The 18,031-nt window shown below is 41.7% G+C and overlaps 1 protein-coding gene across 1 annotated transcript in view; it reads left to right on the forward strand.

Moving 5' to 3' along the window:
• Nucleotides 1-18,031, forward strand: part of pak1 (p21 protein (Cdc42/Rac)-activated kinase 1) — a 62,512-nt gene continuing 44,481 nt past the window's right edge. The window contains exons 1-2 of the mRNA XM_023402602.2: nt 1-155; nt 12,254-12,318. The gene's annotated coding sequence lies outside the window, so the exon portion shown is untranslated. The remainder of the gene's footprint in view (nt 156-12,253; nt 12,319-18,031) is intronic.

The following is an 18,031-nucleotide window of genomic DNA, read 5'->3' on the forward strand; positions in this document are numbered from 1 at the left end:
TTTAGACCACTGTTATTAAGACCAAGAGGGCGACAGAGCGGAGAGGAGCTGAGCCGAGAGGAGAGCAGAGTTTGCCGAATACATGAGACGGTGTGTCCCGGTGTCGGAAATTATCACCCAGCATTCTGGAATTTACATTAGCCTCCAGACAAGTGGTGAGTTTGCTTTTCGACTTTATTTCTAAAGCTCAAATTCAGCCTTTTATCTCCATTCTCAGCCAGGCATGGTGCGTTGTGAATGAGGGGCTCATTTGTCTGTGGGTAGGAAGGGGTTAATGGTTACTGTAGGCTGGGATCGCACTATTATTCTCTTTTTCTTTATCTACATCCATGTATGAACGCAACCGGACCCCGCAGGCCCTTCAGCCCGCACACCACGGGCTTGAAGTCCGCCGCGGCGAGTCGCAGGAGGATGGTGTGATTATTATTTTTTTTTATTATACCGGTTTCCTCCCAGTTTACCAGTAGGCTGTGATAACATGGGTGTTTTTGCTGGCGAATTTATACCACGACAGTCTAAGCGACGGATGAATGAATGAATGCACAAATGAATGAATGAATGAAATCCTGCCAGTTTCTACTTTTCCATCTCTGAAATCTCTCAAAGGATACCTCTAACATGATTCATCAGAAAGTCCATGCCATGCCCAAAGCCTTTTTGCTGTAGTCTAAGTATAGACAGACACTCCTGCTCTCATCCTGCTGCAATAATTTTACTTTGAAGTTGATTTTTGAGATTTTATCTGTAAATAATCTTAAAACAAACAAGTGATCAATCTTTAATCCACTCAAGTTTCATAAATTAGTCTATAACGACCAATGTGTCTGCAGTACTTCCCATTCCTATCACTGTAAATTTAGTTGCTGTAAACCTTCTTCTCGTTTTCTATGATATGTGCACAGTAATCCTTCTGAAATGCACTGAAGCTCTAGTTTCCACATGGCTCAGCAGAAATCAGTGCCCTCTCTTGTCCTGGAGAGTTCAGTCAGTATTTAGTGAATGTGCCAGTAGATTTGTGGAGGTTTCGTGGCTTTGGTAGGTCAGACAGTGTGTAGATCCGCTGTGTCTCATTGATTACCCACAGGCAGATAACTCTCATTTGGCATTTTCATCAGCTTCAGGAGTTAGTTCCCTTCTCGCTACTGCCCATACTCATCCTTCAAACTCACTTCTGACTCTACTGGATAAATAAACTAATTTCTCTGTGTCTGTATTTCTGTCACTTTATAAGCTACAGCTTTTCTCTGACTGAGTCAGGCTGACCTTGCCCTTCGCTCCCTCTTGTTATAAAAAGTTTCTCTTTCATCTGAGTGACCAGGTTCCTGGGAAATGAAAAGCTGTGAGTGTGTGGAGCTCATTATAGCTGTTTGATTCAAAGTGGTTTGGCAAAAAACAACACAGCTTCAGACTCAATGTAATATCTCGTTAACACATGCTTGATGCTGATTGAGCAATGGGTTTCACAGCCTCTTTTATCTGCTGTTAAATGGGAAGTATTTGCACTCACTTGAATTACTGCAATATTCAAGGTTTCCTCAGAGTTCCCCCACCTCAGTTTGAAGACCTCTGCTGTAAGGTAAATGTGTGTGAATTTCAGTGGGGGTAACTATATGGGTGATTAGTGTGTATACAGACGGATCACGACTCAAACTACAGGCTGTAGACTAGAAAAGTGAAATAGTCTGTAGAAGAATATTCATTTTATTCAACGATTGATGATAGAGTTAAATTATTGATGATAATGATGTTGGTTCAAAATCTACTTTTCCAAGACATTCTGGCCTAATTTACATTTATGATGAGTCAATTAATACTTGTTACAACAACAACAACAACAACAACAACAACAACTGTTTCTGAAGTGATTAATCCAAGACAGACAGTCAATCAGACAATTATCAGCAGATTAGTTGATTTGCTCTTTTTTTAAATGAGGATAAAACCATTTTTTCTACACCATGAAGGTGGCAGTTACACCTAATGTTAATGTAGCTGGTTTTATTTTATACATATTGGGATGTTTGGGATCTCCACTTACTGTTGGTGTGAAAAATGCCAAAAGTGAGTTTGTAAAGAAAGACCCTCTGGTGGGTCTGTGTGAGTGAAGATGTTTCAAAAGTCGCTGCATCCAAACAAGTGCAGTGCACAGAATGAGTCTTTGTGACTTGGATTATAGACGTTAACCACGAGGGCATCAGCCCTCAAATGAGCCAGTGACGATGAAGGAAGTCCACTTTTCCATCTGAAGTGTTTAGTGCCGTGAACAGGCCTGCTGACCGCTCACACCGGATCAGAAACAGGAATGAAAACTCTCATTCACGTCTTGATACACAAGCGTTCCTTGTTGATTAAAACCCAGTTATAGCTGAAGTTGACTACCTGAAAAGGTGAAATGGACTTCCTGGTTTGGCTGAGTGGCAGCGGGTTGAACTCATGGATTGGGTTATGGTTTAAGGGCAGTGGTTGCCATGGAGACCTGGGTGTGGCTAAAGGAGTGTTTTATGGTCTCATGTGAAGTATGAGGCCACCCAGTTGTCGCTTTGACACCTCGACAGAGAGAGAGAGGAAGGCTAGGAGGAGTTAATGACCCATCTGGCTCCTGTGGCTTTGGGCTTGGCTACTTCAGGAGAAAGAGGACTGGTTGTGTGTGTCTGTGTGTGTGAGATACACACACACACACACGCACACACACAGACACACATTAATTTCCGTATGATTTCCGTCATTTATGAATTGGCAGGCAGATAATGAGAGGTCACAGAAACAGTGACATTGATGAGGATGGAGTTTAGGGAGGACATGAAGAAGTACTGTCAGCTGGCCTCAGATTGTATCAGGAAACCCATGTGGTGCCGATGCTGCTGGCGTCGAGGGTGAAAAGAGCTCATAATGCTCGCACGGCAGGAATGGACTGTCCAGTTCGGTGTCCTCTGGATTCTGTCTCTGCTCTTTGTTGATGATGTAGCTCTCTTTAATTAATCAGAGAGTCAGCACCTCCCGGTCTGAGGCCCTGGTGCCTGCTCATGACACAGAGAAAGATAGTGAGATTTTTTTCCACTTTTGCAGAGAGTTAGATGAAAACAATGATACAAATCACACGTATTTCAGTAAGTTTTAAAGGTGCTGGTTGCTGGATTTTTTTTTACACTTGAATAGAAGCAGGCTGTCCACACCTCCAAAATGTTGAACTTTTCCTTTAATTGGTGCAGAGTCAGCGGTGTTGCTGGCATCAGGGGACTGCTGTGGTGAAAAGGGAGCAGAGCCTGGGAACACCAGGAAACCCCAGGAGGAGATGAAGATGTGGCTACATGGAAGGGTTTCTGTCGCACAGTTAGCTGCAGACATCAAACGCAGCTATTCACTGGCCGATTTCTACAATCGGCAAAGAACAAAATTGCGTATTAACATGGATATTTGTCTGTGGAGTATAGAATCTCACTCACACCCAGTACCAACATAAATAGTAATATTGGCTGTGGAGCAGCCAGAAGCCTGCCAGCAGCTGAATAATGGATAGTCTGTCTGCCTGGAAGGCTGCTGGGGCTGCTGAGCACGGCGTCTAGACGAATACCGACAGCGCAAAACTACATGGACTCCCCTCTCCTCTCCACGAAACAGGCTGACTGGCTGGATCCAGATAAAAGCTGTGATCCTGGATTGATTTGAAGTATTTTATCTACTTCATTGATGTGAAGGCAGATGAAAGGAAGGGTGATGGTGCATCTCTAAGCTGTTAATAGTATGGTTCAGAATCAGTCCTATACTGTTGGTGTAATTATGATTAGACCCGGAGAGAGGGTTGAAACTTTCCACTTGATTAGCACTGGCTCAGTTCAGTTTTATTAAACCAGGAGTCAGAGCTCTGGCTGAACACAGAGCTCACCACAGGAGAGGAAAAAGCTTTTACTGATGGAGCTCCGTTCAGGGTTAACATCAGCGTAATTTAATTTGTTTTCTGTCAGCACTGATCTGTCTGAGCGTATTTGTTGCAGTCAGAATCTCTTACTGTCTGTTGTACCACAGGTTTGCTCAACCTACAGAAAGTCATCCATTTATAAACCTCCTATAATGTACCTCCATGGGGACATCCACATAATACGTTTTCATTTTAAAACAGTGTTTGAAAGCGAATCGATCTCCGTCCAGACGGGTGTTTTTGCTCCGTACCAGAAATAATCTGTCCATACTAACACACCTGAAAACCATATCACATGACCATTCACGTACACTGAGCACTGTGTGTGCTGGGGTAAACAGGAAGCAGATTGGCTACTCTGCAGTTGGTTGCTTAGTTACAGAAAATGCTACAAATGAGGAACAGCAAAGGCAAAAAGTAAGAGCAGGGATTTCTTTGCTTGGACCGATGACGACTTCGAACAGTTTCCGCCTCGCTCGCTCGCATTAGTGGTGACTGTCTTCTGTGGAAGGTTTGTCCAAAAAGTTGCTAGATTTGTCGCTAGGTGCTTTGTTGGAAAAAAAAAAAGTCTTCAAATCTAGGATAGAAACTGTTCGTGTCAGTTCATTGTGAAAGAGCAACGGCCATTGGGGAAACTTCAATACTCTACCAGCCGACCAATGGTGTAACTTGATCACTCAACTCTTATCACTCAGTCAGTCACGGACATTTGCCTTTATACTAGGACTGGCGCTGCTATTATGGTTTAGCCAGTAATATAAAATATAAATTAATGAAATAATAATCAGTGTTCAAAGTACTTGTTGTTCCTTATTTTCCACAAGCTTCCTAATCCAAAAACCGGGGCCCCTGGTTAAAAACGAATCAGTTTGTAAGCCTAAATAGTTGACGTGACACAGTCGGTTTTAAGAAGACAAAGCTCCCTGTTGCAGAGAGCACCCGCAAATTCAGCGAGAGACAAGTTTAATTTTGGCCTGTCGGAAAGTTCCTCACTGAATGACTGTTAATTAGTGACAGCTGATATGAACTGCCGCCGCCACCGTTTGTCATTTTAACTGACAAAAGCGACAGGCAGCTCCAGCTGCCAGACAAATGCTTTGTACACTGCTCTTTGAGAGAGACAGGTGAGGCAAAAAGGTTGCTAGCGTCTGGTTTTGCTGATCCATGCACATTGTCAACCGAATCATTTTTGAGATTTACACACTTGCATATGCAAGTATGAGTGAAGTGCTTGCACTGTAGAGCCAAGCTGTTGTAAAGGAGAGCAGCACCACGACACTAGCAGGCTGAATTAAAGAAAACGTAGAAGAAAGGATTGGAATTTAATCTTCTTTCCCTCATACCGATAGTTGGATCTACCCAGGACACCTAGAGATAAAGTTATTAGAAAGGAAATGTTCGAACTAAACACTGCTCATGCTGTTAACATCCATAAAGCTTTTATTTGCATCAGTGAAAATCCAAACAGGAGAAAAACACATAGAGACGCTGAACATGAAAATATCAGCAAAGAGTGCTGAGAGTGAAGATACAGTTAAGGCCAAATCCCAGCTTCTTGAGAGCTAACTGTGTGTGTGTGTGTGTGTGTGCGTGCGTGCGTGTGTCTGGAGCCCAGAGACCATATGGTAGAGGAACCACCCACTCATTGGGACCAACCACACCTTCCAGTAACACTCACTCACGTCTTTGCTTGCTGTTTATCTACCCTCTTTCCCAGTATCACACACACACACACACACACACACACACACACACACACACACACACACACACACACACACACACACCTTCAAACACAAACAAGCGGCTGAAACTCACACAAGTGTGAGGGTGTGAGAGAAAGAGAGATAAATGAATCATAAATGAGAGAGTGAAAGTATGTTCAGTAAATAGAGGAAGGCTGTGTGTCACATCTCAATCCTGCAGTTTGTGTGTGTGTGTGTGTGTGTGTGCACTCGCTGAATGTTTCAGTGCTGAAGTATTGCACACACACCCTGTAGCTTTGCATCCATCAAGAGATATAGTGTGTGTGTGTGGGTGTGTGGAGATTGTGCATTACATCATGTCATGATCACGTATTGTAGATGGTTTTTGTTAGATAGTGTGTGTGTCTGCTGGGAGATGAACACATGGGTGTGTGTTTTCACCACATGACTGAGGTGACCCGGTCTCAACTCAGTGTGTGTGTGTGTATGTGTGTGTGATAATCATTTGATCTAATTACACAACTCTGTATGTTTGATTGGCCGAACAGACCCTGGTCTGCACAACAGAAACTTACACACACACACACACACACACACACACACACACACACACACACACACACACACTGTGATAATGACTGACTGTAGACGTGGGTCAGGTTCTGCAGTGACAATATAAAAATACTCCCTGAGTCAGTTTCATTTCTCCCTCAGTTGGAAGAGGAGGGAGTTCAGTGTAACCACCTACCATGATATTTTCAAATGCCAACATCATGAGATCATTTTTACAGATATCACCGAGCCAGTAACTCAAACACTTCCAAATATCCAAAGATAGAAGCAGATACTGTCGTCTCTCTCTCCTCAGGTCAGCCTGTTTTCTCTCTGTTTTTTTTTCTTTTTTTCTAATACCTCCTCTTCATCTCCCTCCTTTCTCTTCTTACTTTCCTCCTCTTGTCCTCTCCCACCCATTTCTTCTTCCTCTCACATATTTTTCCGTCCCATCGTCCTCCTCCTCAACCATCTCTCCTTTTTTCCCCCTCCATCTCCTTCAATCTCTTCATCCCCCTTTTCTTCTTTCACCATGTAATACTCCCTTTCTTGCACTCATCCCTCTTCTCTTTATGAGATTCATCCTTTTCTCTCCCTGTTCCTCGTTTTGTCTCCTTCAGTCGTTCCTTCCTCTCAGTTCTCCGGGTCTTCATGGTTGCTCTCCTCCTCTTCAGCCTCCTTTCATCCTCTTCATCACTTCTTTATCCCTCGTTCACTTGTCTCCTCCACTCGATGTGACGTAACCAGTGGAGCAACTATAATACTATTATCTATAAATACCCCTTCATCTCTCTCACTGTCAAACGGAGGAAGTCTCTCGTTTGCTCTCATCCACTTCCTTCCATCTATTAGTTACATTTTCCTTCTCTCAGCTGTTTTTGCCAAAGGGATTCTCTTTCTTTCAATCCCCCCCCCCCTGACATTTAAAGCAGAAGGAAACTTTTTCAAATCAAAATGAATAAAATGTGCTCGACATCATCGGTGTAGAGATGCATGAAAATCAGCTGGAAGCAGCTGTGTGAAAATCATGGGGTTCCTTAAAATTACAATCGTGGAATGGTTTAACAATTGAGATGATTAAATGGATGATTCTCTGAAGTTTATCTTCATTACGTATTATAATTGGCTAATTACATTCACACTTTTTGTATGAGATTATTTTTGTGGCATTTTATTCTTGATCTGGTAGTGATAGTGGAGAGAAACGGCAGATGTGGGGAAAGAGAGTAGGGGAATGACATGCAGCAAACAGCCCATGTGGTATGTTCCCTGACCACTCGGCTATTAGATCATACCCTCTGCAAGATGTTTGAAAAGTCCTTAAAGACCAATCTGCATGAACTAGTCTGGGTCTCTCTTTTAGAACTGACAGATTTAGTCAGATTTGTTTCCAGAGTTTCCGTCTCAGCCTCTTTCCTGACTTTTTTTGTTGTTCTCATCTTTACTCTTGAGCCAAGATCCATCCTTCTCTTTTCCCGTCTCTCTCCCATCTTGTCCTCTTCCCCAGGGGTGTGTTTCATGCTGTGTTCTCACCTCCGTTTTAACAGAGACAGGAACAACACCCTCCTCCCGCACCAACACACCCTCCAAATTTTAAATATGGCCAGTCGAGCGTGTCAGCTTGCCCTCTACATGCACTCTCTCTCTCTCTCTCTCTCTCTCTCTCTCTCTCTCTCTCTCTCTCTCTCTCTCTCTCTCTCTCTCTTTGCTAGTTACTGTTAGGGCTGCACGATATGCAGAACAAAAAAAAATCATTGCGATTGTTTTGGTAGACATTGCGATTTCAGTTGGAAAAGTCGAGGATATAACGTGTGGGCCGGGCGTCTCAATGAAATAATAAATGTTGTGACACATTTCACCTTTATCAAAAAAAATTGCAGCTCCTGCGATGTGGATATTGCGCTTGGCCATATTGCGATTTCAAATATATTTCAATTACTTGTGCAGCCTTAGTTACTGTTGTATTTAAGTGTTAAACGCAGTATGTTTATTACATTTTGTCATGTCAAAAGCTGTGAAATAAATAATGTTACTGCTCCCAGAGAACTAGGTTTTGGTACTTTTTCCAAAGAGCAAACTACAGCTGAAATGATAAATCAATCAACAGAGAATTAATCTTTCATAATCGTTTATGTGATTTTTTTTTTTTAGCAGTTTAGCTAAAAAAGTCACTTGTTCTAATTTCACATATGAATATTTATTTTCTACCCTCTATGACTGAAAACTGTAAATTCTTTAGTTTTGGACTGTTGGACAATCAAAAGCAATGCTGACATGTGGGCTTAGGGAAGCTGGGACAGGCATTTCACATTATTTTCTGTCGTTTTATTGATGAAACAATAAATGAATGGAGAAAACATTCAGCTTATTAATTAGACATAGAAACAATCATTAGACGCAGCCCTAATCCACCTCCTTAAACTGAAACCTATTTCTCCAAATTGTTTAAAGCTCCTGATGCTACTGATGCTGTAAAACCTCCAAATATGTAGTTTGAGATTGTTGGTGTGAGAATCCAACATATTTTCTTGTGTGCATCTCCGCCAGCTGCTTGTCAGCATTCATCAGATATCGGCATGCTCAGCAGGAATGATTAGGCTTGCGGCCATGAAGTACAATTACTCTCACATTTTTCTGCCAAGCACATTACACGCACAAGTAGTCCAACTTATTGTAAGTGTGTGTTTCACCTCCCAGTTGAGACAGACAGCTGGTGGAGGGAGAAACAAAGCCAGTTTAGAGAGCAGCGTGTTGGATTTTCAGGCTCATCTTCATATCGGTGTCGTTGATGCTTCAGCGCTGACTTGAACAGAGGGAGTTAAACCTGCCCAATGTGTCCTAACAGTAATGTTACCAATGAACCTGAATAAATGGCATTAGTTATTTCCCTCTAACATCATCTATCACTAAGAATGTTGCTCTCATCTTTGATCAGAATATGACTTTTGACCCCCAGGCTACTAAGTTCAGCCAGTCCTGCTGTTGTTTTCATTTTAAGGTCCCATATTGTAGAAAGGAAGATTTCAAGTGTTCAGTCCAAAGAGAAATGCACACAGCGTACTGAGAAACTGGGCCTTAAAATGAGTCGTCAGGACATCCATATACATTTATGATGTCACAACGAAACAGTCACTACCTTCAGCTCTGCTCCCAGTAGGCCTGCCCTGGACCCACCATCCTACCTTGCAGGATTTGGTTTCTGCAAGTGTCTACTTGAAATCAGCTTTATTTTTATGACCTCCATTAAGGACTCTTATTAGTGTTTTGTTCTTTTCAGCGTTTAATGTTTAACACTTTTCTATTCAGCAGTAACAACAGGAACATATGGGACCTTTAAGAGATGCTGCTGAAAGCAGATGCATCTTATACATATGATGAAGTATTAATCCACATTCATTAATTTTCACTCGTCTTGATTATTTAGCATCAGTTGCTATAAATCAATTACAGTTGGTTGAAAATGCATCTGCCAGTTTATTAACTAGAACTATCTGTTGGTCCTACGTTAGCCCTGTTCTTGCATCCCTCCATTGGTTTTCTGTTAAATGTAGAATACTGATTACATATAAGGAACTGTATAACCTTGCCCCCAGTTAAATTTCTGATCACCTCACTCTGATCCTCAAATCTCTGCCTTTTGCCCATCCCCCGCTCCAACTGCGAAACAAAAGGTGATCACGCCTTTGCTGTTTCAGCCCCAACCCTCTGGAATGCATGTTCCCCAATCCATCAGGCCCTGCTCAGACCTGGTATTAACACCCGTCTCAGGTGATCTGATCACCGCTGGACAGCTCTAAGTTCAGATGTGAACGCTACCAAGACGGGTGTGATGACTGATTTGAGATCCAGTCACCCAGACCACATTCAGAGGTGGTCTGAACCACATGTGTCCACATTCTTTTAGTAGTGTAAATGCAAATGTGTCCTGGGCCACATTGAAAGACCACCCACTCTACTGACGTCCTCACTGACGTACACAGTTTCATAATAAACCAAAAATATTTTACTATTTCAAATGGATAAAACCTCATTTCACTGTAGAGCTTTGTGCAGGAAAATGATTCGCCCAATCCCCCCCATGCCCCGTTCTCTCTCTCTCTCTCTCTCTCTCTCTCTCTCTCTCTCTCTCTCTCTCTCTCTCTCTCTCTCTCTCAGACTGCCTAAAAACAACAACGCATAGCTGTTTATTTGCAGATAGAGTGGGGAAGTGAGATCCAATCTAAAGTGATCGCTGGAGACACGTTTAAAAGCCAGGTGTGAACTGACGTCCTTCGAGCTGACCACTTGTGATCGGATCACTGAGGACACACGTTAATGCAGGTCTGAACAGGACCTCAGATTTGCTGAATCTTTGGACTGTTTTGGTTCATTGGTTCATTTTTTTGTCTGTGTGTGAAGCATTTTGTGTTGAAAAGGTCTATATAAATAAAGCTTTGCTTACTTACTTACTCCAACAGGCCTGTTTAGGTGGTTAAGGACATCCAATATGGCTGCCAGAGGTTTTCAAATAGGGCAACAGTGTGCCGCAGAAATGATTGGTCTGATCTGAGTGTCTCACTTTGATTATCTATGGACCACAGGTGTGTGTGATTGATAGATTGAAGTATAAAACTATATGAATGGGTAACATTCGATATCACCGTTGTCTTAACTATCAGGAGCTTCTGTCTTTACCTGGATACAGCAGCTCTGAAGTATCTTACCTGTAAGTAGCCGAGGTCAGTGTGGCTTGGTGAGTGGATGTATATCTGTGATTAGCAAAGGCTAAAGCTACGCCAACTGTCACTGTCAAGCAACACAGGTGAAAAGGTTCCACACACAGGTGGCACCATGTCGCATTAGTCTGTGGTAATGACAGTTTAGCATCACGTTAGTAAGCCATAATCTACAGCTACATGTGTCTAACCTTCTGGCTGCTGGCATGTGTGTGTGTTGTGTGTGTGTGTGTGTGTGTGTGTGTGTGTGTGTCCCATAACATAAATCATTAAATTTTAGGGTAAGGCTAGTAGTAGTTATGGTTAAGGTTGAAGTAAGTCTACAGAAAATGAATGCATGTCAGTGTAATGTCCTTAACTCATGGAAACACAACTGTGTGTGTGTGTGTGTGTGTGTGTGTGTGTGTGTGTGTATATGTATGTGTGTGTGTGTATCTTTTCTCACAGTAAGATGTGAATGTGTGGACAGCTGCAGGGCTGACGATCTCACCTCCTGCCCTCCCTCCCTCTCTCTGTGAAACCTTCATCTGTTCAGCCTTGTCTTAGCAGACAATGACACCAACATGTTGTATACATGCAAACAGTTTCCACCTCTCTTACAACGTGGCAGACTGTTTGTTTGTGTGATGGCGTGTGGACCCCATCTGGTAGGAGAGGAAGCAAGACAAGAAAAAGAAAAAGAGAAGGCATATCCACTAATGTGAATATATTTTAACATTTGTGTGAATGTGATTCCTTCTGCACAAAGAAATTTTAGGTTTTTTTCCTAAAAGTTTGCTATCCACACAATAGCTGTGTCCCAATTTAGGGGCCTGTTTTTGTGCATGGAGATACTGTCATGTTGAAAAAGGAAAGGGACATCCCCAAACCTCTGGAAGCTGTACTGTACACTACTGTATCACTGTGGGGTGTTGCATGAAGATTTCACTTCACTGAAACTCACAGTCCCAGAACGAAAGCACACAACAGTATGTGGACAGGGCTGTAGTTTGATGGTGCTGTGTGTGTGTGTGTGTGTGTGTGTGTGTGTGTGTGTGTGTTCTGATCATCTATCACCATGGTCAGTTGTGTGGGAAGTCCAACTATCTTTTTCCTCAGATTCTCCCTGTGATCATCATCACGTGGTTCATGTCTCAAAGTGACATTTACGTGTCATCACTGTCACATCCTTCTCTTTCTGCTCTGACGACTGCAGGACCATAAAAATGTGATTTGATTAAGTGTCATAAAATGCTCACAGCTCAGGACGTGCTGTTCAGAAGTGTTCAAAGTACTGAAGTGATTTTAATTGCTGTTGATAAGCTGGAGCTTGTTTAAGGTGAAGAACAGTGTGTAGTAACAGTTGTGTGTCTGTTTGTGTGCAGGCTGAAGGTTGAATCTGTCCCTCGGCCTTTCTGTGAGAGGAGTGACCCAGACACCACAGTGACAGGTAAGACTGGCCGATGGAACACAAACGGCAGCTCAACTTTATAGCCTCCTCTGGGGAGTCTGTGCCTTGCTCAGAGGCACTGGGGCAGTGGAAGACACACACACAATGACTCAGCTGGATTCAGGAGTGGCTGACAGAATATTTTGATATTGCTATTTGGAATAAAGGAGTTGAGACACAGTGTAAATTGGGTTGATGTGGATGCCGTGATTTTAATTCTGGTAATTTGGCCTTCACTCCTGTATTTCTGAAAAAGCATTGACATCATTGAAATTAAGTAAGATGGGCCGAGAAATGAGAGGTGAGACAGTCAGACATGTTGCAAACAAACCTCCAGGTTAGAATTTATCTGGATGAGAAAATGAAGGTGAACGGTAAAATTATTGCCCAAGGTGTCCGTTGTAAACACCTGCCGGTTCACAGAGCGACTTCCTGCTTCAACAGCGACCAACAGTGCTTACATAAGTTAGGCACACACATGTTTACTGATGTTTCACTCTCAGCTTTACCTTCATTATAATGTGGTTTAAATAGTCTCATTAAGTAATTGGCTTGTTTGATCACAGCTTTTCGTTTGACTTCACAGTAAAGCAGTTGCCAAGATCGCACAAACTAAAGAACAAAAACTGTAAAAAAAAAAAAAAACAACAACAACAAAAAACAATTTGTGATAAACCTGAATTACGGCATGCAGGACTGACACCAGCATCTTTTTCATGTTTTAACAAGTTAAATGACTTGGACCACACAATATATGGACAGAAATATGATATTTCAGTTACATAGGTAAGATGATAGGAGGTATGAGGGCTCAGGGTGGAGACACATGATGATGGCCTTTTTGTGAGCAGTCAAAAGAGATTCATTCAGTGTCATTATCTGATATGGAAACCTGCCCAGGTGAACTGTAACAAAAGTGCAATCAACTTCAATTTCAAATATTTTCATTATCTCTTTTTAGTTTTTAGTTTTGCCAATATAAAAAAAGCCTTAAAGGACACACCTAGATGTGTCCAGCATTTCTTTTGTCCCTGATAATCTTTTGCATAGATTTAAGGTTTGGAGTCATGAAATATCACCATATATAACAAAACTTGATCAGCACCTTGAGGTGGTGGTCTCAGTCTGGCTTTCCCATAGCACCGCAATAATCTGCAGAGATCTGCAGTTATCTCCAGGCCTGATTCCCTCTCCTATATAGCTACGTATCAACGCATCTCCATAAACAAAGGAATGAAAGAAATGTTTTTTAAAGAGTCAGTGGTGCCTTCCTTGTGTTCCTTCACCTTCTGTATATTTTAATGTGACATCTGCTAAATTCCCCATATCTCTGGGAACAAATTACAGCTTTGAAAAGGCACTGAAAAAGAAGCAAAGACAAGCCAGTTAATTACTGACTGCTGAGTTATTTTATCCAACACAATGAGTGATTTATTAAACATGCGTTCTTTCTCAGTCATTTCCTGCAGCAGTGATTTTTAGGATTCATGTTCTCAGTCACTGGCTGTTGGTGCAGGTTACACTGCAGCCACAGTGTTCATCAGATCATTTGTCCCACTAAAGACATTTCAGAGGAAACATGCAGCAGCAGCATGTCAGTGAACAGAGCTGCGCTTCACTCAGGGAAACATGACTGTTTCACATTATGTAAGTTGGCTGTAATGGGATTCTGCCTTTCTGGCCTGATGGCTCCCAGCATGCACTGCACCCTCTATTATTTATGCCGTTGCCATAGTAACGGGGATGGGGAGGGGCAGAGTCTGACAGCTGGTAGATCAGGGATGGAGAAAGACCCTCCCTGCCAGGACACCTGTGTGTGTGTGTGTGTGTGTGTGTGTGTGTGTGTGTCTATCTTTATCTCTTGGGACCAGTTTGAGTTATAGATGGAGTGAGTAAAGTGAGGACATTTTGGTCAGTCCTCACAACTTCAAAGGGCCATGAGGGTTTAGACCTAGTCAGAGTTACAGTTGTGTTCAGGGTGGTTAAGATTAGGATGTGGGGTTAGAGAATGTATGTTAATGAGTGTCCTCACAAAGATAGAAGTGTGTGTGTGTGTGTGTGTGTGTGAGCAAGGGGAAGGAGTGGGGGGGTAGGGGGTTACGGTACTCATGAGAACAGGGACTCAGGGGGTTTGCCATGCATTTTTTATGTACTGCATCATTGTGTGTGCATGTGTATGAGCTCTGTGCCTGTGTGTGGTGGGAATGTTGCCACATTGTCTTGAGTATTTGTAATGTACATGTGTAGGCCTATGAAAATCTTTATTATGGTTAATGTAATTTTAGTAATTTTTTTTTTCCCGGGTTGTCCGTCTGTCCGTCCCATTCCCATGAACACAATATCTCAGTAACACCTTGAGGGAACCTCTTCAAATTTGTTATGTAAATGTTCCTTCGGACTCAAGGATGAACTGATTAGATTTCAGTAGCCAGAGGTCAAAGTGACTTTGACCACACAAAACACATTCTTGGCCATAGCTCAAAGAATCACACACTAAATAACTATAACTGGACTGAGTGATGGAGGCATACAACCATGAGGTGGAAATTGTAGTCTTGTTAAAAACAACACCTACTAACTCAAGGTAGTGCATAAACTGGGACCCCTTGAGGCTAATTTGTCATTTGTGATATTGGGCTATATAAATGATATTTGATTTAACTTGAATTGAGGGAATCTTGAAGGACCACTACAAAATATGATGATGTACCATTCATTAATATTTATGAAAACAAAAGTTAATCAAATCTTGAAAATCACATTAAGGATCTCTTCAAAATAATTATTTTAAATTTCTTTATTTCAGTTTTATCTTTTAATACATTTTATATTACAGTTTTTAGTTTGTCAGAAAACAAAGAAGACACACAGCTCAACGGCATTGCAATTAGTTGGCAACATGAATTATCAGTTCCTACTAAAATGTGTCCAACTCACAGTCAGTCATGGTCCATTACATGATGTTGTAATAGCTCACACAGCCAATAGTGGTTAGCGGGCAGGGAATATGCTAACACATTAGCTTGCTGTTGACAGTGCTTACTCCCCTGTTTGTTACGTGACTCTCACCTTGCAGGTGTTAGTGGTCCATTGAAGCAGAGATGTTAAAGGGACAGCTCCTCAGTTGATGTCTTCACGGACAGTCATAAATGGGATTCTGCATTTTATAATGTCATGTTTCTCAAGGTAGAGCTGTAAAACCAGACTTGGTCTCTTAGCAGCTGTGTCAGTGAGTGGGGAACTGTTTGGTGGTGAACCATGGGACTATGGGACATTTACACCTGCGCACTCACCATCACGCCCACACACTGTTTTCAGTGTGGTAATTTTGTTTTTCTGTAAAGCTGAGCAGACATCTAGCTAAACAGTATTAGACTATACAATGAAGGTTGTAGTTAGCGTAGCATTAAGCAGTATAGGCTAATGAACACAAGCAGTTTGTGTTTTGAATGATTTCATGAACTTACTTGTGCTGAGATGCAATGGAAACATCCATTCTGAGGAAAAGCTGCAGTGCAGACAGAGATCAAGCTAAGCTAACAGGCTAGGCTATGAAAAGGTAGCTAAGCTAGCTTTCATCTCCAGCAGCTCTGTTTAATGGACGAACTTTGTCATCATTCTTTGCAAATGCATCACAAACAAATAAACCGTCAGAAGCGTGAATGATGAGTGAAAGGATGTTTTGCAGCCATTTCATATTATATCTAATTAACCATAAGTGGGAAAAAAAAAATTTAAATCACTGTGCCTCTCAAAGACTACCTGCAACTGTGTGTTACATGCATGATACAGTGCATGATTTGACGTTGTGAATCAATCAATCTATCTTAAATGTTAATATGACAACTTTGACTTTTATTGGCTGTTTTAGTGATGATCAGATCTTCAAGTGCTTCAAAATGTATATGTATATGTGAACTGAGAATATTCATATATAGAGAAAAGAGAGTGGCTGAGCGTGGTTGTGCTGCGCTCCAGCAGCTTAAATATCCATTCATGTACAGTTTCAGTATAAATGATGGCCAACAGTCCAAAACTGAAAGATATTCAGTTTACAAAAATATTAAACAAAGAAAAGTAGCAAATATTAAATAATAATCCAGAATTTTTGGCATCTGCTTGAAGAAAAAACATTTCAAGTCAGATGCAGATTATTTTTCTGTTGATTGATTAATCAATTAATTTTTTCAGATCTGCTCTGAATAGAAACACAACACTGTAGATGTGAGCAGGGGGATGGAGGGATAGAGGACAAGAGAGGGCTGAGGGAGAAGTGGAGGGAGGACGAGAGAGGTTCAGCTAGAGAACAAAGGGAGAGAGAGAGAGAAAGAGAGAGAGTGGACTCTCAGACAGTTTTACCAGTGAAAAATGCTTTTGTCCAAATTCCAGTGGACTCATGTTGCTTCTCAGCTTTCTTTCTATTCTTTGATCCCTCGCTCTTTATTTTCCTCTGGGCCCCCACTTGCCCCCTTCTTCTCTTTCTGCCAGTATCTTTCTCTCTCTCTCTCTTCTTATTTTGTATTCTTTCACTATGTCTCTCACTCCCGGTGTTTCACTTAGTCTCCGTTTTACTTTCCCTTTTCATTCTCTTTAGTCTCACTCATCTTTTCTTGCTCAATTCAATGACCGGACAGATTCCTCTTTTCATTCAGTCTTTAAATTTTTTTTTCTTTAAATTCCTTCTAGCCTACACACACACACACACACACACACACACACACACACACACACACACACACACGCACACGCTCACATGAGAAATAACTGTATGCAGAAAACTTTCCAAAGGGATTAGACCAAGTGAGGGCTGATGAAAACACAAAGAATAGAAAGAGAAAAAGAGGGATGAAAATGAGACAGGAGCTGCTAAGTACAGGAGCGCACAATACACACACACACACACACACACACACACACACACACACACACACACACACACACACACAAAATACGGCTCATGTAATGCTTTTCTACGTGTGTGTTGATTTCAGTCATGGCACAGTGTAGAGTGTTTCCATGTTATTGATTGGATATCTGATGTTTGTGTGTGTTTGCGTTGAACCTGTCGACATCATTGGAGGATCAAATCGCCACTTAAGGTGCTGCTTGGGATTGCATTGGGAGGCTTTCATTCGAGTCTTACATCGTCATCTTCTTTCTCTTTCTTATTATTTTTTCTTTTTCGTTATTGGGGTCAATTTGGGCTTTTTAAAAAATATTTTAATAAATCTGTAAAGTAAGCCGATTAAATTCCAATCTGTTCTTTACTGAACTCTTCTCTGGTCGTATCAGCTGTCACTCATTACTGCTGATTCCTTCAGTAACTTGATGACAGGTTGAACTTGTCTATTGTCGGCTTGTGTGTCATTTGTGAGTGGAACCTCCACTGTGTAACACCTCCGCACAACCAGTTTGTGCGGTTCAACATGTGAGTGATACGTCTTCTCATGCTCCAGTTTCTCCAGTGATTTTTCTTTTTTCATGTCATTTTAATAATTTAAGATCATAGACTTCATCATTTTGAACCAGGACCTCCAGTATTTGCATTAAATAACAAATAAAATAAGGTTTGTCATTCAAGTAAATATAAATATTGGATCAGACCCCCAGTTGGTAGATACCCAGTATTATAGGACTCTTGGATCTAGGCTAAAATACTTGATTGCAACATCCCTGCTTTTTCCTCCTTTTTTCACCTCTGGCCTTCTATAGA

The sequence above is a fragment of the Seriola lalandi genome, unplaced genomic scaffold, assembly GCF_002814215.2.
Source record: "Seriola lalandi dorsalis isolate HSWRI2012SDOR001 ecotype SW California unplaced genomic scaffold, Sedor1 jcf7180002053950, whole genome shotgun sequence".
NCBI classification, from domain to species: domain Eukaryota; kingdom Metazoa; phylum Chordata; class Actinopteri; order Carangiformes; family Carangidae; genus Seriola; species Seriola lalandi.